The 24,759-nt window shown below is 40.5% G+C and overlaps 1 protein-coding gene across 1 annotated transcript in view; it reads right to left on the reverse strand.

The window, feature by feature from the left end:
- Positions 1–21,588, reverse strand: part of HTR1F (5-hydroxytryptamine receptor 1F) — a 162,064-nt gene extending 140,476 nt beyond the window's left edge. The window contains exon 1 of the mRNA XM_072138531.1: positions 21,293–21,588. The gene's annotated coding sequence lies outside the window, so the exon portion shown is untranslated. The remainder of the gene's footprint in view (positions 1–21,292) is intronic.
- Between the last annotated feature and the right edge of the window lie 3,171 nt (positions 21,589–24,759).

Below are 24,759 nucleotides of genomic sequence, written 5' to 3' on the forward strand. Positions count from 1 at the left end.
TGCCGCTCCGTGCCGCTGTCCGATGTCTCCGTGCCCCAATGTCTCCGTGCCCCGATGTCTCCGTGCCCCTATGTCTCCGTGCCCCTATGTCTCCGTGCCCCTATGTCTCTGTGCCGCTCCGTGCCGCTGCCCGATGTCTCCGTGCCACTGCCCGATGTCTCCATGCCGCTCCCCGGTGTCTCTGTGCTGCTCCCCGGTGTCTCTGTGCTGCTCCCCGGTGTCTCTGTCCTGCTCACCGTGTTCTTCAATGTGTTCTTCACACATATATATTGTTCTTCACATACTATTTTGTTTGCACCGTTCCGCGCGTATCTTCCGACAAGTTAGCAGATGTGAAGAACAGTGAAGAATAGAATAAAAACAGTGAACACCGTGAACACAGGATCATTTAAGTGAAAAACACAGTAAAGAACACAATGAAGAATAGATTACAGATGTTCAGCACATCTGCTTACTTGTCGGGAGATACGCGCGGAACGGTGCGTACAAAATAGCATGTGAAGAACAATATATATGTGTGAAGAAGACATTGCAGATGTATGTAAACATCTGCAATGTGTTCTTTACACACATATATATATTGTTCTTCACATGCTATTTTGTACGCACCGTTCCGCGCGTATCTCCCGACAAGTAAGCAGATGTGCCGAACATCTGTAATCTATTCTGCACTGTGTTCTGCACTGTGTTTTTCACTTAAATGATCCTGTGTTCACTGTTTTTATTCTATTCTTCATTGTTCTTCACTGTGTTTTTTTAATTAAATGCTCGATCTCGAGCAGGGGAAATACTCGTCCGAGCAACGAGCCGTTTCGAGTACCTTAATACTCGAACGAGCATCAAGCTCGGACGAGTATACTCGCTCATCTCTACTAAGGAGCCATCAGTTATCTTCAGGGAGGTCGAGGTGGGTCGTGGTCTTTAAGTTTCAAGTGTTATGACATATCAAGGTATTCTTTTCTATGTCATTCATAGCAGATCAATATGGCTCTGAGGCTTAGACACCCACTGGGCCATGTCACCGGAAAACAATGGCATTGAGTCAGACGGTAACAAGTGATCAGACGGTACACACAGACGGTCCCCTACTTAAGAACACCCGACTTACAGACGACCCCTAGTTACAAACGAACGTCTGGATATTGGTAATTTTCTGTACTTTAGCCTTAGGCTTTATTGTTAATCCTGGTTCTTATGACAATCCAACATTTTTAAAATCCAATTGTCACAGAGACCAGAAAAAAATTTGGCTGGAGTTACAATTATAAAGTATACAGTTCCTACTTACATACAAATTCAACTTAAGAACAAACCTACAGAACCCATCCTGTACCTAAGCAGGGGACTGCCTGTATATATACTATATAATAAATATTTTGACCCATCTTCTCAGTTTTGTATAACGGATATTTTGCTGTTTCACAATCACAATTTTTTCTGCAGTTTCTTATTTTAATGTATTTCATATAAAAACAAATCATACAATGTCTTTTTCTCTTCCACAGCAGAGAACATATTCCTTTCTAAGCTAATTGAATGTCTGATGAGTTTTACTGACCACACTCATTTTCATAGATTCTCAATGGCACTAGAGGTGAAAAACAGAGATAGAAAGATTTTTAACTATTGTTCCATCTGAGCCGGAGGATTAGAAGTAATAGTCTTAAAATTAGACTAGATTCCATTAGAAAATTAACTTTTTATTTAATAGATACTGTGCACAGTCCAATTTTTCAATCCAGCCTTTCAGAATGCTCCATCATCAGATTATACTGGTTTTAACACTATAAACTCCTCTGTCCTAATGAAAAACAATAAGACAGTTTATCCAATCACCAAGTTTGGCAAAAAATAAACATTTATAAACACCTAGAAATGAGTCCAATAAGGCATATCGGACTCACCTCTAGTGCACCACCCTATTGTACTACCGCAGTGGGAATAATTTAAAGTGCAACTCGATTTTTATAATGATGTTATCAAATTGTCATATATGATTCCTCCTTTCAAAACAAATAGAGTGTTGCCCACATAAGACTGCTAGCCTTTTTTATGAATAATTTTATTTTTTGTTCTAAGCTACTTGCCAGAAATTTTCTGTAGTAGTGAAGTGGGTAGAGACTAACCTCTTCCTGTCTTTCCCCTAAAGATGAGCAAATGCAGTTTCCTATAAACAAATCAAATCAATGGAGATCTGGATAGTGTGTACATACTGGACTATATAGTTACTGTATTTGACTGTATAGTGAATGTATAATAACTATATGTGATGAAAGTTAGTGTCTGCTTTTATAACAAGGAGGAGTATAATAAAATTGATAATAAAATAATATAATAATAATAATATAATTATACATTTATAATAAAATTGATCATACAATCATATAATAATAATAAGAATAAGAATAGTAATATAATAAAATTATGATATTGCTATTTTTGTGGTAAACATATAAACCCAAAAATACAGTAGCAAGGTATTAAAAATCAAATAATAATTATAATCATGACAATCATGATTATTATTATGAGCCACAACATCACATGGCACAGTGTATCTGTATATCATTTTAGCCCATCACCCACTAAACTTAGGACTGAAGACTTATAGAAGATAAAATAATTTCTATTTTATTATTATTTTATTATGCACATAATGGGAAAGTTCCATTGAACAGATCCTGTATCAGGAGACATCCCCTGGGATTCCCATACTCCGGCTTTCTAGGAAGATTCAAATTGAACACGTAACATCCATCAAATCATTAATCTGTGTCAGTAAAAGCTAAGAGGAAATAGCAGGTGGTAGCTAAGACGCTCTTCTCATCATTTGGAGGATGAATGTTATGGCTGCTGTGGACTGCACTACTGTATCAGGATGATAGATATCGCTGCGGCCTGTGGTGGTGTAGACAGAATTCACAAATCATCTACAAGGTCAATATATCTTATGACCCAGCGAGACAATGCATGTAATGGGCAATAGACAATGGTTACATAAGGTTTAACCGGTTCTGCTGCGGAATAACTTATCTTGTGCATATGTATAGCCTTTAACTGAATTTCTCTTTATGTTTCACAAAAATTCACAAATATTTTTATTTTGATAAAAACTGTTTCATTCAATACCGAAATCTAAACCTCTTTCTGATTAAGAGCAGTTCTGTGAAAAAAAAGTGCTTATCCGGGTAGAAAGATACATTGGGGCAGATTTACTTACCCGGTCCGCTCGCGATCCAGCGGTGCGTTCTCTGCACTGGATTCGGGTCCGGCCGGGATTCATCAAAGCAGTTCCTCCGCCGTCCACCAGGTGGCGCTGCTGCGCTGAAGTCCGCTGGAATGCCTCGAAATACACCGGCCTATCCAGGATGAAGGTGAGTGAAATTTTCGCGACACAATTTTTTTTTTAAATGCGGCGGTTTTTCCGAATACGTCGGGTTTTCGTTCGGCCACGCCCCCCGATTTCTGTCGCGCGCATGCCAGCTCCGATGCGCCACAATTCGATCGCGTGCGCCAAAAACCCGGGGCAATTCGGGTACAATCGGCGCAAATCGGAAATATTCGGGTAACACGTCGAGAAAACGCGAATCTGGCCCTTAGTAAATGACCCCCATTGTGTTCCTGAATCTTTTCACAAATGAGCTTGGTTGGTTTATAGATTGAAGCTTCCAAAAGCAGCAGAGAGATTTACCGAAAATCCCGGTGTATCTAGGGGGGGCACAGATAAAAAAAACGGGGAAAATATCAACTTTTACGTCTTCCTTCTGTACCTTAAACAAATACAACTCTGCAGACGGTTCTTCTGTCCTATCATTGTGTGTATACATCTCCTGCATGATGTGTCCACTAACTGAAAATATTCTTCATGACACAGTGATGATGCATACACATGGATACATTACCAAAATTCCATTTGGCATATACATCAAGTGTCCATATGGTGGAACCACTGCCAAGGCCGTAGAGAAGAAAATTACAATTCAGCAAAAACTTGCTTCGGAGCTACATTACTGCTGAGGGTGTGGCTAGCAATTTATAACTTAAATGGAACCAGTCACCAGATTTTCACTTAGAAACCTGTTGACAGGTTCCCTTAGCACTATGCTAAATATTGACCACACTGTTTTTAGCTAAAAAAAAGTACTTGTAAGCCTACCTGGCCTATAAGGGGTGTGTGTTATTCATGCAATGCTTCGGGCATCTCCCTTATTCCCCCCTCTTTTTGGCTGAACACAGCTGAGCAGAGGATGATGTCAGCCGAAGGGAGGGGGAAAGAGGGAGATGCCAGAAACATGGAAAGAGTCACACAGTGACTCACATGAATAACATAAACCCCTTGTGACGATTCTGGAGCTCAGTCTTAAATTATCTGATGCACCCTGCTCTGTAAGTGCGCACTATTTTATTTTTGTTGCACTTTTAGTATACAGAATGCGATACAATTATGTCGAGTCGCTGTATGTTGCAAACTCTGACTAAGGGCTCACTCACACGGCTGTTTATGGGGATGTACATGCGGCCGCAAATGTGTGGCACCAATCCGTGCCACACACCGCAAAAAGATAGAGCATGCTCTATCTTTCTACGAGTGTGTGGCAGTGCACCGCTGTTTTCTATGGAGGGAGGAGCCTTCACCGCCTCCTCCCCTCCAAAACACGGTGGTATGCCTGCACGGCGGGCAAATCGTGTGTGAATGAACCCTAAGCAGTAACACACCTCTTTAGGTGTACATTTTTCTGTCTTGTTTGGAAACAGTTCAGCCGTGACACATGACTGGTGCAGACACTTCTTAAATACATGTGCAAGCTCTGACGCATTGCAAAGTCAGACAGAAAACTGTCACAATCTGAACTGATTGGTTTTGCTGAAAAAAAATTATTATAAAATTAGGGTAATGAGGCTCTGTCGCTCCTGTGGCTGGCGCTTCTCCTCTTACCCCAAGGGTGATACCACAAGTGGCGTTTTTGGTCCGTTTTTAAGCATGCATTTTCAGTCCGTTTAAAAACACATGCATTTAATAAGGCATGAGTTTTTAAAATGCATCAGTTTTGGACCGTTTACCATCTGTTTGGCTGCTTAAAACCTGTTTATCTTAATAGATAAACAGGTTCAAAGAAGCCAAACAGTAAAACACTAATGAGTTTTAAAAACTCATGCGTTATTAAATGCATGTGTTTTAAACGGACTGAAAATGCATGCTTAAAAACATGCTCAAAAACGCGACATGTGGCATCTCCCTAATTAAACACTGCTTCAACCTTGTCCCGCCCAAAATAAGCAGAGAATACATCATCACTATGTTGTCCCTGACAGGCAGAAGTAATCAATCACTGCGCCACCCCCCAGCTGCTGGGTTTGAGTCATCCAGTTTAGGTTTATTAGTCCTGTCTGGACAGTTCAGGAAGCTCTGTGAGTTCTGTGTATTATGAACGGCAGCCAGCATGCAACCCAGCTTTCCCAAGGTCCTGAATTTTGTAATAGTTTTTTGAGCAAAACCACTAGGATCATGGCTTGAACAAGATGTTGCTGCATCAGTTTAGCTTCAGCATTCTCAAGGGACGTTTGGTTCAATACATGAAAAAAATGGTAGATTTCCTTTAAAAGCTCCATGTCGCACAGTTGTAAATAAAAAAAAAGAATAAAGAGGATAATCTCAACGTATATCCAGCAACCAGAGCTGTGATGCTCTGCTGATGCATCATGGGATTGAGAGTAGTGCATGGACAATGGGGAAACATGGAAGTCTTTAAAAAAAAAAAAATCAGAGAAGAGGGTGCACTGTAAGAGGTACATAATATGTTTCAGAGTTGGATATAGTCAGGTGGAGGTGCAGGAAAAGACACTTTTGCATTGCAGGTCTTATTTAAGTCTTATACTCCTCAAGCCAATAACATTAAAATTAAAGGGGTATTCCCATCTGGGCATTCACATTTAATTTAATTCACTTGCCATATGTAAACATTTATTCAATTGGATGTTATTAAAAAAATGTTCCTGTGTGAAGATAATTTCTCATAAATGTAGCCATGTTGCCCCTAGAAACCAGATAGCTTCCTTGGATACAACCATGTAACACTCTGGCAGCGGTGGACAGACATTCGCTATTGAGTCTGGCCTGACCACATGGATTCAGCAATCATTACTACAGGACGGTTATGGGACCTGCAGTAACTCCCGGACATTTCATTTCCAAAAACCTTTTGTTTCTTTGTGCACTCACTCCAGCAGAGGTGGCTGTATCCAAGGACACAGACTTATTTCTAAGGGACCATATGACTACATTAATGAGAAATTATCTTCACATAGGGACATTTTTTTTTAATAACATCTAATTGAAGAAATGTTTATATATACGGCAGATTAATAAAATTGGGAATACCCAGACGAGAATACCCCTTTAAGTATCCTTAGTGGTAGTTGTTTCCATTCATCAGTGAAACCCAACTGCAACTACTAAAGACTCCTGTAACCCAAAGATGAACCGAGTAGCTAATATTACATTTCTCAGTAGTGCTACCATAAAGGAGTAAAGGCTTATGCTGCACAGCATGAAATCACCCATGTAATATATGGTTCTGTACAGATCATCAGGATTATAAAGACTTTCCTCAGGACCACCATCTTCTATACAAAGTTGGAGTATTAGAAAATGGTTCTCCAAATCAGACAATCCTCTATTTAGTGACAAATCTTTTTGGTTTTTGCTTTGAAGATATGACCAGTTCTTTACCTTCTATTACTTATTATTATTATTATTATTATTATTATTATTATTCTATTATTATACCTTATATTATTATTATTATTATTATTATTATATCTTCTTTTATTATTATTATTATTCTCTTATTACTATTATTATGATACCTTCTATTATTATTATTATTATTCTATGATTATTTGCTATTCGGTTTGAGATTTTGAGTTAGTTCTGTGATAAAATGTTTTCTTGACCCTGGATTTTCGTTACAATATGTCCCTCGCTGGGAACAGAAAGCCAAAAGGACAAAAAAATCCCATAAAAAACATGTTCTATATTTCCATTTAGATTGGTCATTTATTACATTCCTATAGCTACAGGATATCTTCTGCTTTGTATCCTCCAGCGCTCATTAATCAGGAATAACAAAATTGTATTATATGAGATGTATCGGGAGCGATGCTACCAGCACACTCATCATTTAAATGGAAAATCAGATATCTGGTGCCGATCAGCGCCTCACGTCCTCCTTGAATAGTTGTCATTTTGACAAAAGATCCCACCGAGGCTAAAACCCTGAAAATATATGCTATTTAGCCAGAAAGTTTTAGTTAAACAGTTATTCTGGGGCTAAATCATTATATTTACTATGAATAGTAAAAGCAAACAGATGTATAACCTCCATTTCTAAATAGCAGAAGAATCGTTCTTCACTTATAGCAGAAGTCACTGTCTTCTGCAGGATCGAGCTCCTCTTCTCCTGCTGCTGCCGTGTCAATGATCACAGTGTGTTCCAGGCTTCAAACTAAGTGTCTCGGCTTTAGAACAGATAAGATCAAACATTTGTAAAGTGCAAATTCTTCATCTACATCCTTTCTATTCTCCTGTCTGATACCTGCTATTCACCATCCAATACAGAAATGTGATGTAAAAAGTAACAGAATTGTACCTAAAGATGTTTTCAAGGTACAAGGGGTGCCACTTATTTGGGGTACACATGGGGCCACATTTACTTACCCGGTCCGAGGAGTTCACAGAAAGTGCATTATGCGTGTATAATACGCTGTGCCGCAATTCACTAAGATTACGCGCCCGATATCCTGCATGTGTCGCTTCCCCGCTCAGGTCCGATGGAGTTCACCTTCTTTGTCCTGGAGCATGTAAGTGCATGTCTTGTGACACAATTTGAAAGTTAAATCCCGCGCTCAGTCCGAATCAGTCGGATCGTCCGATGGCACGTCCCCCAATTTCTATAGCATGGAGGCCAGGGCAGATGTGCCACAATCCAATCGTGTGCGACACAATCGCAGCACAGACACCTGTTACATACCTGGCAAAGCTACGCAAATCCCAAAACAGTGAACAAACCAACGAAAGTGTGATCTGCGACCCTTAGTAAATAAGCCCCATTATATACAGAACAGCAACAACCCATTCATTCTAAAAGAACTATTTAAAGGAAATCTACCATCAAAATCCATCATGATAAACTTACTCATAGATCCAGATACTGTGACTATCTTCTTTTATTTGTTATAAATGGCCTCCTTTCTTCAAAAATCAACTTTTAATATGATGATAATGAACCAGAAGGGCGCTGGGGACGTTACCAGAGCCCCTCCATGCTCTGGCTTTAGAGGCTGTTACACTGTGCAGGAGCACTTCCCCACTCCCCACTGTGTTCTGAAATGTCTTCTACTGCAGTGAGATTACATCAAACAAAGGGAAAAGGGAAGTCCTAAGGGAGGGTAAAACAGTGTAACAGCCTGTGAAGCTACAGTTTGAAGGGGCTCTAATAACACCCTCCCAAAGCCCTTTTGGCACATTACCATCATTTTAAAAGTTGCCGGGATCTATGAGTAAGTGTCCCTGGTTTTTCATGATGGATGTTGGCTTAAGGGGATCTGTAATATAATTTCCCTCTTATATCCGCATCCCCACTGATTGGGCTGCACTGCTCCAGGTGCCATTTCAAACTCCACCATCTAGGTGTCTCCCAACAGCAATATAAACACTGGGGGGAGACCTACCATTATTTAACTAAACTGTAAGATCCCTTTAAGCATTGCTGCACATAACCGGTAATTTTTTGATGGTCCCAACAGCAGGAGACTTCACAAAGGTTTTTTTTTTCCAAAAATCGGCTGTCAAAAGTGGGTTTCCTTCCTTTTTCTAGCAGAACTCTAGTGAAAGGTTTCTACAGATGAGCTCTAAGGTCAAGAACTACGACCATTGCTAACAAAACCCCACAGCTCTGCTCTGCCGCTCACATGAGGCCATGCCACAAGATCTCGTCTTCTTGCCTATCTTTGCTTGACCTCACTTGGCCTGTAATTAAGTTTTCTGGTGGCTAAATATGAAGGGAGATCGAGGGAAAAAATTATTCTAAGGAAATATTTGATTATTTGACACGTGCTCCAGGGTTTATCACTGTCAAATATCAGCTGATAAAAATTGACAAGTTCGCTGGAAATACTCAATGTTGTGATGACCTGAAACGACACAGCGCAAATGTTCTATGCGGAGGATTCTTCAAAAAACAAAAGTTTACAACTTGGGATCTTTACTACATTCTCCTGACCTTCGTATCACTTTTAGAGGTCTAGGCTTCATGATGTATCCACCCTGGTGGCGCGGTGGCTGGGAGTTTATCAAACGCTGGGACTTTTCTTTATTTCTCAACCACATCGGAGATATTATCCAAACCTTTTGTAGACTGCACCCTAATAAAAAAAGGTTCCTACTTATTAAAGGAAATCTGCCATCAAGAATGATAATCCAGGGACAGTTACCCAGAAGCACTCAGTGCTGTAGCTTCACAGGCTGTTACAATGACTCCCCCTCCCCCTGCTCCCTCAGCACTTCATCCACACTCAGCTTGCTGTAATCTCACATTGTGGGAGGAGGAAAAGTGTTTTTGCACAGTGTAAGAGCCTGTGAATCTGCAGCATGAAGGGACTCTGGTAACACCCTCAGAGCTCTTCTGGCTCATTAGCATAATTAAAAGTTAAAATTAGAAGGAAGGAGGCCATGGATAACAGATATAAGAAGATTACCACAGTCATGGTGCCTGGATCTATGAGTAAGTGTTAATCATGATGGATTTTGATGGTAGATTTCCTTTAAGAAGAAACAATATACCTTTATGAAGTTGAAACTACAGTATTTTTCGGACTATAAATGGCACCGGATTATAAGGAGCACCATCAATAAATGCCTGCTAAAACGTCTAGATTCATATATAAGGCGCACCTGATTATAAGGATGAATGACCAGCAGGTGGCAGACCTGTGCACAGTTCAAGACAGTTGTTGTCTGTAAGTGCGGTTCATATATACGTCGCACTGGACTATAAGGCGCACCTGAGAAAATCAAAGGATTTTTTGTGCACCTTATAGTCCGAAAAATACGGTAATGGGAAAAACCCTATAATATTGCACCCATCATGTGCCCACATTTAAAAGGGAACCAATAGAGGAGCATTACTTTTTCTTACATAGATTTCCCAGTTTACTCAACAATAATGTGATAAGAAATCTATTCCATATGTTCATATTCCTTCTTGAGAAGATGATGGTAGGGCGGACAGATTATGTGGACATTTACCAAGACTAAGACAAGACTAATCAAGCGAAGATGCATTATGTGATGCGATACATTAAAATCAACAGCTTTAAGGAGTTAATAACAACTTCCATTCAGCTACAACTCCCAAAAAATATCAGTTTACCAAAAAAAGGCATATTCCGAAATAATAATCACATCGCTTTTTGCTCCCCTTCCCCAGTATAATGTGTGATTTCCGTCCAGCCGGTACTTTTTCAAGTGCCGATAAGTGATGACTGATAACAGGTAATTACATCCGATACAATTTCATCATCTCTCGCCTGACGTTACCGCTATGTCCTTGCATGACCGATTTCCATCACGAGGAAAGAAAACCACAAAGAATTTTTATCGGATCCAGTTGGATTATTGCCCCCATAGCTGCCATTCAAGAATTTGGTGGAGAAATATCTCAAAATAATGGAGTCTTAGTAAATGTTTTTATCAAATAAGGAAGCAGCCAACATAATTTTTATGGAATATCTGTACAAGAATGGAATCTTTCTATTGAATGTTGGATACAATGTTGAGTACATATTACATGCATATAGACAGGATATTTGTGTAGCTCAACATACGGGGGCAGATTTACTTACCCGGTCCGTTCGCGATCCAGCGGCGCGTTCTCTGTGGTGAATTCGGGTCCGGCCGGGATTCACTAAGGTAGTTCCTCCGCTGTCCACCAGGTGCCGCTGCTGCGCTGAAAAGCATCTGAACGCGCTGGAGTTCATCGAGCCGGACCAAGTGAAGGTAAGCGCGTCCCAAGCGACACTTTTTTTGTTTTAAATGTGGCGGTTTTTCTGAATCCGTCGGGTTTTCGCTCGGCCACGCCCCCGATTTGCGTCGCATGCATGCCGGCGCCGATGCGCCACAATCCGATCGCGTGCGCAATACAGGGAAAATTGGCGCAAATCGGAAATATTTGGGTAACACGTTGGGAAAATGTGAATCGGGCCCTTAGTAAATGACCCCCACTGTATCTGCTCGACCATGGCCTGAGCGATGATCCACAAAGTCAACCAAGGACAAAATAGTCAATATCACAATAAGGCACAATATGGAGAGGCTTAGAAATTCTATTCAAGTTCATTCATATATTTCTTTCTCCAAAGCTTCTTATGATTGACAGTTACCTCTACTACAATGGATGAAAAACCCGGTGGATGAGTTGGCCTTACTAATTCTTTGGGTAGATAGATCTTGTCCTGGTCTAAGTAGGTGAAAGAAATGTTGTGTTGTATTACAAGGAAAAATTACTTAGAAGGCTCCTCACAATATGAGTAGGTGAAAAATATGTTCGGCCTGGAAAACACATTTTCGAGGATGCAAAGAGTTGCGATTGGTGGACATGATAATTGATGTTATTGTTATGAAAGATACTGTCACGAGACAAATTATTTTAATAAAATGTTGTTTAAAAAAATGTCCCAATTTGAAGGGTTTATCTTGTGGTTCTAGAATGGAAAAGCTTATCACAAGGGCTCAAGCACACGACTGTTTGGGTTGGGTTCAGCGCATCTCCAGAGGAGCTTAGCGGTGGTGCAAGAACATGGTCAGGAATAGGAACTTTTCTATAATTTGTGGTGTGGCCATTTGGCGCCGTGGCGGTGCTATGAGACACGGTGGCATCACGTCACCATAACCATGCATAATAGAAACCAATGACAGTCACGAGCTAGCAGTATACGCTCGTGAGCATGAGGCATAAGATGGTAGCCTCCATGGCACTGCTGTAACAAAACGCTTACATGAAATCTTCCATCTAGCAACAGACTGCAGCCTGAATTTCCGCTCATGAATGCAGACTAAAGACTGTCATTGAAAAGCCAATATGCGGTTAATGGGTTGATCCAAAATATGTGAAGCCTTGATTTGTTATTCCAATAAATACACTACCAAGGGCCAGGGGCGCAACTAGGAGAGGCAGGGCCCCATAACAGACTTCTGAATGGGGTCCCCTTACCCTTAAAATATACATATTACATTCATATATCTATACACACATTTATACCTATTACTATATACATAAATATATAGTTCTTCACTCATTTGTGTATATAGAATATACACATTAAATATACACACACACAGTGCCATACAAGCACACACCTTATACAGATACAGCATATACACATCACAGATATACAGCACATATACATTATATGGTGTACATATTATGCTGTACAATGTGGAGCATAATATGTATATAATGGTGCACATCCTCCATTCATTAGTTTCAGGTCAGATGACAGGGCGCCCTGACACTGCGGGCCCCACAGCAGCTGCTATGGCTGATACCACTGTAGTTACGCCCCTGCCAAGGCCATAGCTTTAGGGTGTGCTTTTGCCCATAAGGGTACACCTTTTGGCACACAAGAAGACATGGTAGGTATCAACTAGTAATTCAATCTTGTTTCCAACCTAGGATTTTTAACTCACGCCTCTGAGTGCTTTTTATAGTATGACCTGATATATTCATATAGGGCTATACCAAAGGTCACCCTATCCTTTAAAGCAATGTATTACACGATTTGTTACAACAGTGTTTCTCCACATTAGGAAAGCGCTAACATACACATCTGTCAGTCAAAGGGCCAAGCGACAGAAGTAAAGTGAGAAATTCTCCCCAATTTAAGTAAGAAATAATAAGTAATCATATAAACACTTCAAAAAAAAAGTGCGGGAATGATAATCACCTCTGTGCTGCCATCATTAAATCAGCTCTAATGATGTTGATTCCAGTATTGGGTGTGTGTGCCCTGCACAGATCCAGTAACCACTATTCATCTTAATTAAATGATATTTTTATTCATTCTTTTTGTAACTTAATATAAGACAGAAGTAAAGTGATTGTAAACTAATGAGTAACATTAAATAAGCAGAAACAGGATCCCGGGAGGTGGATATGGAATAGAGATTGTAACTACCTGTGTACAGTAAGTGATGATCTTCTCTGTACTGCTCTGTGGTATAGGTTGGAGCTCTATAAAAGAATGAACTATGGGACTAATGAAAATATGGTACAGGTGGTTCCCTAATTAAGGACACCCGACTTACAGACAACCCCTAGTTACAGACGGACCCCTCTGTCCCCTGTGACCTCTGGTGAGGCTCTCTGGATGTTACTATAGTCCCAGGCTGCAATGATCAGCTGTAAGGTGTATTGATAATCCTTGGTCCCATTACAGCAAAAAATTTTGAAACTTCAATTGTCGCTGGGGCAAAAATATTTTTCTCTAGATCTACAATTATAAAATATTCAGTTTCAACATACATACAAATTCAACTTAAGAATAAAGCTATCTTGTAGGTAACCCGGGGACTGCCTGTAATATGTAGTCACAGATATTTTGGGACAATTTTTCTGTGCATTTATTCCATAAATATTAATTCCTCCAAAAGTGATTTTCTATATAAAATATGTAAAAACGTATAAGTGTTTCTTTTCCTTATGTTCTTAGAGCAAAGAGATATTGTCATCATTGTGAAGATTCTCCCAAATTCTAGTATAGAATGACCTATATAAAATACACTGAGAGATAAAACACACTTTATAGGAATGTTTTATGGAGGATTTTCTCCCTCTGACCTCACATCTGGGCTAAATGAATCAGGGTAAACGCTTGGTTTCTTAGCCATCCATGAGCGGAGGCTGAACACCTGGTGCCTGTAGTGTATGTGCATCCTACATATATGTAATACCTGCTCTAATATTAGATTGACTCCATGGCCCGTAAAGGATCCATCAAGAATCATTTTAGAATGACCTAAATATTCCATATATCATAATGACAAACGCCAAGGAAAGTGCATGCAAAATGTATCATTTCCATATAGTTCTAGTTCTAGTTTAGGTTAGTAGGTCATGACCTAGGCCGGTTTTAGACAAAGTGGGGCCCTGGGCAAAACTAAATGTGGGGCCCTAAAATAAAACTCTTTTATAAACAGTCACAGCCAGTAAGAGGCTCCTTTATAAGAACACTTTGTGGTTTTTGTGAATCTAGAATTTACAGAATCCTATAGAAAACTCAGCAGCCACAGAATATATTACAAATGTCATGTACATTTACCAGGGAAAAGAAAAGACAAATGAAGATGGATTTTAAATCTATTCTTATCTCCAATAATGTAAAGGAAATCCAACATCAAAATCCATCATGATAAACCAGGGACACATACTCATAGATCCTGGCACCGTGACTGTGGTCCTCCTTCTAAAATCAACTTTTATGATTAGTGATTAGAGTAGTGTTCCCATACCACTGTACTTCCCACTGCTGCTAGATTATACAGGGAGGAAGAAGAGGTCAGGGGGTTGGGTGGAAAATATTCTGCTCATTGTAACAGCCAATGAGTCTGCAGCAAAGAGAGGTTTTAGTAAAGTCCTCAGAACCCTTCTTGCTCATTAGCATAATTGTAACCCCTTTAGGATGCAGCCAATTTGTAGCTTAGTCCCATTTTTTGCAATCAAACAGACATCGCTTTATATAGTTATAACTTATCAAAGTGATTTTGAGATTATTTTTCAACATATGTTGTACTTTACATTAGAGAAGTAAATTTTGGCTGATAAATTTTGTGTTTAATCATTTTTACCACCCAAATTAGTTACTGAATAACATTCCCTATATGTCTGTTTTATGTTTTCAGAATTTTGAAAATGTCTGGATATTTTATCCAGGCTTACAAATCGAACATTGTTTTTCCAAATTTCCAAGGAGATTTCAAAATTGACTTAATTGGGGATTATTAGTGTTTGTAATGAAATAAGTAAAATCTCATATAATGAGATTGAAATATATAATATTAGAAACCATATATCAAATCTGCACCCCTCAAGCTATCATAAACAGCTTTTAGGAAGATTGGTAACCCTTTGAGATCCACATAGTATTTAAAACAAAATGGAGGTGAAATTAAGAATATTCGATTAAGAATGGTCCGATTTTGTCAGTACAGGTGGTCCCCTACTTAAGGACACCCGACTTACAGACCACCCCTAGTTAAAGATGGACCCCTCAGCCCCCTGTGACCTCTGGGACTGTCTGTAATAAGTTCATTTAGCCCTAAAATTAACATGCTCACAATAGATAAAAATCTTACATTTGTTATGCAATTTCTCCCTAGTACGGAGACACCCCACATGTGGATGTAACTTGCTGTATGGGCGCACAGCGGGGCACAGAAGGGAAGGACGCTGTGTATTAGCCAATTTTGTCCTATAGAATTTTGTGGGTTTTAGTTGGCTCATGGCGCACTTTTGTGAGCTATAAAATGTTTGTTTTTCCGTTGTTGCCAACTGAGGGCCTATTTTTTGCAGGATGAGATATATTTTTCAGTGGTACAATTTTTTTGGGCTTCTATGCCCTATTGATGAAAATGTATTGGGTGTTCATCGTATACAATAAGTAACATGTTAGATTTATTCTACAGGTCAGTACAATTAAGGCGATACTAAGTTTCTAAATTTTTGCTTACTTTTTACAAATTTTGTGGAATAAAACCTAATGGCCTACATTTATCAAAACAAGTGCAGTGTATACTATGTGCAGTTTGCCTGTGGAGTGTACAGGGGGCGCCAGATTCATCAAAACTGATGCACGATGAATGAATCTGGCGCCCCCTGCATTGCTCGGGAAGTGAGCACCATTATTTTTTTGTGCACTTTGTTCTTGCTGCAGAATTGTGGTGCACGTCAGTAATAAATGTGGCACAAACTCAGAGTAAGCAGTAACACCCTCCTTTAATAGCACATTGTTCTGTATTGTCGGTCACAGTGCAACCATGACATAAAACTGGTGAGGACAATTTATAAGTACTTGTGCAGTGAGTTTGCATGTTCTTTTAAGTGCAAAGTCAGACAGAAACTGGAACAACTGCTTTAAAGGGAACCTGTCACCAGGAGACCCATTTTTAGCACTCCCGCAGTCCCCACAGAGCATAGTACATACACTGCCAAAGTGTTTTTGTATTAAAAATAGGTTTTACAGAAAAAAAGATATGTTATATTGTACCTTTCATTAGCATCTGCTGTGTGACTAGGCAGTTGCCTTTTGGGAGGAGCTGGAAAGGAGCAGTTCCCCCCACCCTTGGGAAACATGTGACCATTTCAAATATATGAATAACTCCCAACACTCGGGATTGGCTGTAGAGGAGCAGGGGGCGTCGCTAAGCCAAGTGATGGGTGTTTTCATATATTTGAAAAGGTCACATGGAGAAGCTGAATCCCAAGGGTGGGGGGGGAACTGCTCCTTTCCAGACCCTCCCTTTTGGCAACTGCCTAGTCACACAGCACATGCTAATGAAAGGTACAATATAACATATCTGTTTTTCTGTAAAACCTATTTTTAATACAAAAACACTTTGGCAGTGTATGTACTATGCTCTGTGGGGACTGGGGGAGTGCTAAAAATGGGTCTCCTGGTGACAGGTTCCCTTTAATAAATACGGGGCAATATGGGGGAAAAAAAACTATAATTTTTGCATCGCCATTTTCCAAGTGGCATAATTCTTTCCATTTTTGATCTATAGAGCTGTTCGAGAGCTTGTTTTTTTGCGGGACACGGTTCACTTTACAGCAGCGCCATTTATGTATTGACTTGGGGTTTTTTTTAATCACTTTTATTGCATTTTATGTGGGATAAGGTAAAAATCATAATTGTTTTAACTTTTTTCTTGTCCAACTAATGGACATGAGCAAGTTAGATCAGACTTAGGGTTGCTATAGCAGTAAACGGCCCCCTGAAAATGCCAATCGAGCAGGGAATCTCCAGGCATTTAAATAGCACGGTCACGTTAACCTCAGTATTTTAAAGTGTTAACACCCGCGTTTGGAGCGTGCTCTGAGCGTGGGTGTTATACGGGGATGTCAGTGGTAGATTACCGCTAGCACCCAGTGGTTCCCGATGCCGGTTCAGCTCCAGTGAGGAGATGTCCTGCATCAGCTCCATGACGTACTATTACTGCATGTTGCGCTCCATGCAGTAATAGTACGAAAAAGTGCACTTAGAGGTTAAAAGTTGATTTTAGAAGGAAGGAGGTCATGGATAACAAATATAAGAAGATTACCACAGTCACGGTACATGGATATATAAGTGTCCCTGGTCATAAATTTAAAAAGCAATTTTTTTATTTTCGGAAACCTGTACCCCATCTAATATCCAGATTCCAGATGTAAAAAAAAATATGTGCAGAGCTGTGCAGTTTTGTCACAATACATTAAACAAAATAAATGGGTTTATGTAGAACAACAGATAAATCAAAAAGACAGACAGAAGCAAAGATCCTCAGATCAGGAGTAAATTATAGGAAATAATAGGAAATCTTCTATAGTTGTGCACATAGTAGAAACATTTACATTCATTTCTACAGATACTGGATAAGCCTTTTAGGTTTTTCCCATAATAAATTGAGTGTCGAGCTATATTTTGCATCACCAAACACTTTATTGCAGAACATAATGATGGGAATTCATTAAGACTGGAGGTTTAACATTTCCCCGCTTTGGCCTCTTAGATTAGGCGCAATCTCCGCCAAGTCAGACCAAAGACCATGTCTGGTTTGCTGGAGATTTCTGCTCTGGTATTTGCCGGTAGAGACGATAATAAATTGGGTGGGCCGGACATTCACATAGCTGCCCACCCACCGCCCGCCCACAGGATCCGAGAGTGGTGTGCAAGTCGAGAAATCATAATGAATCTCCTCCAATGTATCTACACTTATAGATGTACAAGTATATGTCATGAATGATACTGATCACTGTTCGGCACTTGGTTTCGTAGGAAGAACAAATAGGCGTCAGATATGTCAAACACCTACATGAAGGGAATTTTGGTCTAATTTTGCACCAAAAGAAGTGTCAGGAAACTTTAATGTGCAAGATATGTGTCATATGCGTCATATACCATATATTCTCGTGTGTAAGCCGAGTTTTTTAGCACAAAAAATGTGGTGAAAAACCTCACCTTGGCTTATACACGAGTCAATTAAAAAAAAAAAAATTAATACTTGCCTTCCGGCGCGCGAATCCTTTGCACGGTTCCCGGCTCCTCTTCTCTCTTCTCTAGCCAGCAGTCATGTCCATGCGATCTCCCGGCCTACCCACACTATGATGCGGCGGTGTCGCCGCTGATGACGTCATCAGTGGCGACACCTCCGCATCATAGTGTGAGCCCGCCCGCAGATTGCATGGACATGACTGCTGGCTAGAGAAGAGAGAAGAAAGAAGAGGAGCCGCTGAGAACCGCCCCAAGGATTGGGAGCCATGCAGAGCATCGGGGGTGAGTATGGCCAGAGGGTGAGTATTATTTATTTTTTTTAATGTGCTTGGCATACAGGGGGAAGGCTGGCTGTATAATATATGGGGCTGGCTGTATTCTTTATGGGGGCTGGCTGTATACTACATGGGGGCTGTATAATATATGGGGCTGGCTGTATACTACAGGGGGCTGGCTGTATACTATATGGGGGCCGGCTGTATACTATATGGGGGCTGGCTGTATACTACATGGGGGCTGTATAATATATGGGGCTGGCTGTATACTACAGGGAGCTGTCTGGCTGCGTACTACATGGGGCTGGCTATATACTGGTGGGGGCTGTCTGGCTGTATACTACATGGGGGCTGGCTGGCTGAATACTACACCCTCAGCTTATACTCAAGTCAACAGGTTTTCCCAGTTTTTGGTGGTAAAATTAGGGTTGGACAAGATGCAGAAACAATATATATGTGTGAAGAAGACATTGCAGATGTATGGAAACATCAGCAATTTGTTCTTCACACACATATATATTGTTCTTCACATGCTATTTTGTTCGCACCGTTCCGCGCGTATCTCCCGACAAGTAAGCAGATGTGCCGAACATCTGTAATCTATTCTTTACTGTTCTTTACTGTGTTTTTCACTTAAATGATCCTGTGTTCACTGTTTTTATTCTATTCTTCACTGTTCTTCACTGTGTTTTTTTAATTAAATGCTCGATCTCGAGCAGGGGAGTTATTCATGTCACCTAGCAACCCATCCGTTTAAAACGCATTGCACTCGCATTGCACTTGCAATGCTTGCGAGTGCAATGCATTTTTGATGCGTCTCCATAGACTTGAATGGGGCGGGAAAACGCAAAAGTAGAGCATGCTGCGATTTTGACGCGCGTCAAAACAAACGCAAGCATGCGCGTGAAAAACAACGCAAATGAGGAAAGGAAACAATGGGACAGAGTGCAATGCAAGTTCTGCGCGTCAAAAGCACGCGCAGAACTCGCGCGGGAAAAACGCTAGTGTGGAAGGGGCCTAAGGTAATAGAAGTCTAAGGGTCCGCAAAAAAAAAAAAAAAAACAGACAAAACATCCATTTTTTTTTTTTTTACTGAGGAGGCTGAAAACCCAGGTGTGAATTCAAAGCAATGTTACACCTTTAGTGTTTTTTGCTGACACAGAGACAATACGGAAGAAAAACGGAGACACAACACAACGGCTGCAAAACTGAAGCTGAGAACAAACCCCAATGCGAAAGAGCCCTGAGTGGATGAATAGCTAATAAGGGATCATAAGAATTGGAGTTGGTGGATGAACTGCTAATATTGGATGATGAGAGTTGGAGTTGGAGGATGAATTGCTATTATTGGATGATGAGAGTTGGAGTTGGATGAATTGCTAATATTGGATGATAAGAGTTGGAGTTGGTAGATGAATTGCTATTATTGGATAATAAGAGTTGGAGTTGGTGGATGAATTGCTATTATTGGATGATGAGAGTTGGAGTTGGTGGATGCATTTCTAATATTGGATGATAAGAGTTGGAGTTGGTGGATGAATTGCTATTATTGGATAATAAGAGTTGGAGTTGGTGGATGAATTGCTATTATTGAATGATGAGAGTTGGAGTTGGTGGATGCATTTCTAATATTGGATGATAAGAGTTGGAGTTGGTAGATGAATTGCTAATATTGGATAATAAGAGTTGGAGTTGGTGGATGCATTGCTATTATTGGATGATGAGAGTTGGAGTTGGATGAATTGCTAATATTGGATGATAAGAGTTGGAGTTGGTAGATGAATTGCTATTATTGGATAATAAGAGTTGGAGTTGGTGGATGAATTGCTATTATTGGATGATGAGAGTTGGAGTTGGTGGATGCATTTCTAATACTGGATGATAAGAGTTGGAGTTGGTGGATGAATTGCTATTATTGGATGATGAGAGTTGGAGTTGGTGGATGCATTTCTATAAGAGTTGGAGTTGGTGGATGAATAGCTAATAAGAGATGATAAGAGTTGGTGGAGCTAATAAAAGTGAACTTTAATTGGGCACCCACAAGCTCTAGAAGCTGCATCTCTGATTAATTTTGGGTAATCATAAGCCCGAGATCAGAAGGTCCCACAATATTATGGGTACTGATAGGGACCAAATAAAGAAACCCACAAGTCTTGATCATTACTTTCTTCCCGGTGGGTGGATTACCCACTTACAGCGGATTGGTTACTATTCAATTGGATTCCATGTGCTAACCCATTCAGAAGAATGGAACAGATTCCTATAACAGCTCTGCTCACACATATTGTTCCTTTCATCCCATTCATGTCCCCAGGGAACACAAAATGTTCACTAAACTTATGGAATAAAGTGACAAAAAACAACTGTTCAAGCATAAAATCATATATCATTAATGAGTCAGTGCGGTCCAGACACACTGCACAAGTCCACAGCTAAATAACTGGATACAGACATAGCAGAGCTGAACTTGTTACTAAACTATTTCATCTATAAATGTGCAATATAATCCCACAAGTTATCTCCATCTCCATGTAAAAAGACAGACTGAAGAGTTGTGCCAGATGACTAAGTCAGCTCTGCTATGCTGAAAATCACTAGTCTAGATTTCAGCAACTTTACTACACCAGAGGATAAGCAGAGTTCTCCATGTGTCCTGTATAGTCTGCCTGGCTACTTGTGATGGGTAGAGTCATCTTAAAGTGATAGCTCCTTACCTGCCTCCTGTGCATGTCCCAGCTGGGTCTCCTTCACAATGTGGTACAACTTTCTGCTCATTTTCCCCCAAAAAATCATCCAGAATCAGATGAAGATATACCCTGGGATGTGATTCTTGTTAATCCATGTGTGTGCTCAGAGAGAAAGAGCAGGCAATGTGAAACCCCTTAAAGTACTTAATAAAACAAGGCAAAATGTAGTAGGAGAATAAGGCAAAGCTGTTCAGAGACTTGCAGGCAGCCCAGGAGCTCCTCGTACTGACTGCATCTCTACAGGGTGATGTGTGCACATTCCAATAGCTGGATGCGCTGCAGAGAGGCCGAGTGCTGCCACCTGCTGCCTGCTTCATGTACTGCTCATTCAGAATGATGTAGTCAGTGCCCCACACACATTACCATCCACATTCCTCTCTCCTATGTACAGGCAGTCCCCTGGTTATGTACAAGATAGGGTCCGGAGGTTTGTACTTAAGTTGAATTTGTATGTAAGTCGAAACTGTTTATTTTATTATTATAGATCCAGACCAAAAAAAATTTTGGCCCCCAGTGACAATTGGAGTTTAAACATTTTTTGCTGTAGGATTATCAATAAAGCTTCATTACAGACACCTTACAGCTGATTATTGCAGTCTGAGACTATAGTAAAGCATTCAGAAAGCTGCACCAGAGGTCAGAGGGGTCTGTCTGTAACTATGGGTTGTCTGTAAGTCAGGGGACCGCCTGTACTTACTACAGCACATAATATATTCATACACCTTTTTTTGCAGTTTAGAAAGGTTGCCTTAAAGAATAGGTCCATATTTATCAAAAGTGAGGTACTAAGGGGGTCATTTATCTTTATTTTTATTCCAGTCTTTTTTTGAGACATTTTTTGCCGTATTGCAATTTTTGCACCTTTTTGGGGACATTTTTACATTTAACGCAAAAAACTCCAGATGAAACCATACGTGATCAGATTTTGGTGCAGCTGCGCTGGCTTTCATGCAACAGAAATTGGGGGAGGGGGCGTGCCGTCAGACGATCCGACTGATTCGGACTGAGTGCGGGATTTAACTTTCAAATTGTGTCGCAAGACAAAGCACTTACATGCACCAGGAAGAAGAAGGTGAACCCCTGTGGACCTGATCAGGGAAGCGACACGTGCAGCATATTGGGCGCACAATCTTAGTGAATCGCGTGATCGGCGGACAATGCACTTTCTGTGAACTCCCGTGGGAATATAAGTAAATGAGCCCCATTGCATAAACCAAGTTTAATACATAGATAAGTTGGGGCTGATAGAACTTCACTGTGGACCCAGCAAACATTTCCTCTTAATTTTACTGGGATGGGAAACCCCTTAATCATACAACATCCTTGGTGTCAGGACATAAACAATATGGAGTAATTTATTGATAATCTACAATCAGATATACAATTATGATGATCAGATGCACCAGTTTTGAAGGTCACATGAAAGAAACACTGAAACACTGTCCTGAACGTTAGATATTTGCACCAATGAAGGCGCAATCTCTGGAGCTGATTTCCAGCCATCGTCAGCTCTTCTCTTTCCATGATGGCTACATGCACTCTATATTCAGGTTTACCCTTGCTGCCAGTCTGAAGGGCTTCACAATGGCATTCCCTTATTCCCTATAGAACCACTATATTTTTCCAATTTCCTCTATCTTTTATCTCCAGCTCTCACTCCTATCATGTTGACTTTTTCCCCAGTATAGAGACAAAAGGGCTTTCCGGACGTCAGATCTCATCAGTATTCTACCTAATTCACACCAAACCAGCTACTTGTCTTACATTTCATTCATCATCCCTGATTTGCAGTGAATTGTCTGCTCCTTCATGTATCACCAGTCCATCAGATAAGGAAGGAAAATTGCACTGCATGTACTTTGTATAGAAAAGCCCCATCAACACGTCTAACACACTGTGCAAGAGCACTTCACCCTTCCCCTGTATCAGAGGGGGAAAGCACTGAGTGCACAGTGTAACAGCCTTTGAAGCCACAGCACAGAGGGGCTCTGCCAAAGCCTCCACTTCTGGCTCATTTGCATCATTTTAATTTTAAGGTAATATATTAGAACAAATATATAAAACAAATATGAGGGATATAAATACAAGGGGTAACAAATATACAAAAAAATACCACAACCACAGTGCCTGGAGTAAGTGTCCCTAGTTTATCATAATGGATTGTGATGGTAGATTTCCTTTTAGGCAGCCCCCCTGTATCCTCAAGCTGTAAACTCAATTTTGGAAAAAATGGAATCTAAGTAGTCAACCACCATTGATTCACTGACAATAAAGGAATTCACATTTTAGAAAAAAAAAAAAAAAAACACACACACCGCATAAAACATATTACACAAATAAATATATTCCTGAGACTGCCATGGACCCTGTGCTGTATCAATATTATAGCCCCTACAATTCTGGAATTCGGGCTCTTGAAATGGATAGATGACACAGACATAGACCATGTGCCCTGAAACTAAACCCCCTTTCCAGCTGTCCCTGCCTACTTTCCTCACTTATGCTAAGTGGTAAGGGACAACTTGTTGGCATTCACTTCCTACACCAAAGTACAAAACACAGAGATGATGGCAAGACTAGAAGGCCTGGGCTCTGGGTTACCACCTAAGCTGCCTTAATTATAATCCACTACTGCTCGCAGCCTCAGCTCAGATCTGAAAAGAAAAACCCTCCTCCACCGCCGGCCTGCACTTTATTAGAATCTCTGCCTAGTGCAGGAGGATCAGATAAGTTGCTCTTCCATAGTTTTCATTATTCAGTGAAGGAGATGAAGGTAAAGCAGTTCTCGGGTGTGCAGCCCTGTAGAAGAGGAAGTGTCCGTCATTAATGTGGGGGTTAAGCCTCTTATTCGGGAAGCAGTAAGAGACACTGAGACTGGGCCCAGCCTTGCCGCGCTCCTCTACAATGAATCAAGCAACTCTGCTTTTCCCGCAGCAGGTGGCATCGGTGAATTTTTTTCTACTCCTCATCACCCCCCCAGACCAGAGCAGAGATAGCGATCACCTACCTCTACCTACCCCTCCTCCAGACCCTGCTCTGATTCCTTAGGAAGAGAGAGCGAGGCATTTGAGATTAGATTGCATGACGCTTTGCTGAATCTTTGATTCAGTTCAGAATCAAACCAGTCAGAATTGATGTTGTGACAATCGCCCTGGAGATCGGTATATAACCCCGCCTAGTACTCTAAAACACAGATTGTTTAGAGATTGGGAAAGATTGGGCAAGATTGTTTTGTAGTGCCTGGAACCTGTTCTGTATACTCTGGAATGGAAGCATCCTTCAGAAAAATATGCAAATGTTGGCTCTGCTGTCTAATTATATGTCACATATGTGTATATATGTATATATACTCTTCTGTTGATATTGACCGCACATGTACACTTGTAATAAATTATGCTAATGCTTCCTGGGAGTGTATTTATACTCCATTTGTA

The sequence above is a fragment of the Engystomops pustulosus genome, chromosome 2, assembly GCF_040894005.1.
Source record: "Engystomops pustulosus chromosome 2, aEngPut4.maternal, whole genome shotgun sequence".
NCBI lineage: Eukaryota > Metazoa > Chordata > Amphibia > Anura > Leptodactylidae > Engystomops > Engystomops pustulosus.